Raw genomic sequence first — 1,920 nt, 5'->3', positions numbered from 1 at the left:
ATGAATAAAATTTTAAATTTGTAAATTGACGCCTAATATCCCAAATAATTATATTGTTTACTGCATTTACACGATTTGATTTGACTAGATAGTGGATGAATACTGGTACTATAAATCACCAATAATGAACAGATTCGTACCTTTCAATTAATAAGTTATGAATAAAGTAGCCAAAACATTATATCTACGTTCATCCTGTCATTTATATCAACGGGTACACACTGTTTTCTTCTGTTATTAATATTACTTTCTTGTTTCCTCCTTAGTAATTTTATTGCCAAAAAACTGACCGGATATGAGCGTCTTGCCGTCAGACAGCAAAGGGTAATTGGACAATACTTCACTTTGACACCAACTACTTGTGTTCAATAAAACGAAAAAATTGTCAATCTCGGATTTAAAATAATTACGCTCAGCATTTCCTTCCTCTTTATTCAATTTTCAGGTCAAATGTATTTAGCATTACAGATGTGAACAAGAGTATGCTAATGGAACAAGAATAAACAATAAAAGTGTACTTGGTTAACATTTTTAAGATTTTTTTCTATTGATTGTAAACTGACAAAAATTTAGATCTCATAGTAGAGTGAGAATAGCCGTTTATGCAGTAACAAAAAATATTAGTAATGCAACATTTTTTCCTATGTTTAAAATTTTATTGTCACAATGATACGCGTGCAATTATAATTTTTAAATAATTGATGTATGTAATAACAAACAGTTTCATATTTTAAAACATTCGATGTACTTTGGTTTTTCACCTCCATTTCCAACAATAGTAAAGTTTAATTTCCAAACAGCATACACAATTTTAATAAAACTCATTTGTATGTGGATGTTTCTTCGATTGACAATATAAAGTTATCTAAAACATGTTACGTAAATTTACAGGTTTGCTCACTTATCTCGAAACCGAAAAAAATTAAATCATAAATAACATGGGACCAAAACTGTATTAAAAGTTACATTTTATGTTGAATCGATCATATCGATTCTCGCAACTCGTACATACCATATTTCTCATAAAATGTTTTATAAAGATTTTCCTCGTCGTGATTAATTAACAATGAACATATCACTTGCGATATAAAATCGTATATGGTACAATACGTATTAAATAATTTTTAATACTCGAAAATCTATCATTAAATGAAGAAAATGAACATTGTAACATGCTTCTCTCAATAATATCTCAGGAAGACAGAGAGTTACCATGGTTGTGTGGCGAGGTGAATCCGGCTGTTTATTAACGTCACACAGAGGTGTTAAGCAGAGACACATAGTTAATTATAACAAAACAAATCTTTTTGAAATATTATAATTATTTTAACTGTTGAAGATGTTGCGATTTTGATCACAACATCAACCTTAACAAATATTTGAATACAGTAGAACCCCTCATATTCGGCCTCGGTTTTACCGCACCTCGGTTTATCCGGCCTCTTCCCGGAAGCCAATATCGAAATTTATTTACCACGGCTTGCAGTCGCGCAGTTTGCACGCACTAGTCTCCCACGACTCGTGCGTTATTTTGGTGTATCTATTTGTTTACATTTTCCTGTGTTGTCCTCAGTTGAGCTAGTAGGTTTAACCTCTAAACAGTTCGTTGATTATTTCCAGTGCGGTTAGTACAGTACAGTACAATTGTTTTGTTTCGTCAAGTGTTGTGTACTGTAGGTTGGTTTATCCGGCCGAATCGTTATCCGGCCAGAGGCTCGGTCCCTTGGTGGTCGGATACGAGGGGTTCTACTGTAACGAATTTATTTATAATGATTAATAAATGTTTCAATGAATTATTACTGCAGACCCTGCTCACTATCTAGTTATCAATTATTACTGCAGACCCCTGCTCACTATCTAGTTATCAATTATTACTGCAGACCCCTGCTCACTATCTAGTTATCAATTATTACTGCAGAC

This window comes from Homalodisca vitripennis, unplaced genomic scaffold (genome assembly GCF_021130785.1).
Source record: "Homalodisca vitripennis isolate AUS2020 unplaced genomic scaffold, UT_GWSS_2.1 ScUCBcl_473;HRSCAF=2553, whole genome shotgun sequence".
Classification (NCBI taxonomy): Eukaryota; Metazoa; Arthropoda; class Insecta; order Hemiptera; family Cicadellidae; genus Homalodisca; species Homalodisca vitripennis.
Note: the sequence above shows the minus strand (reverse complement) of the source record.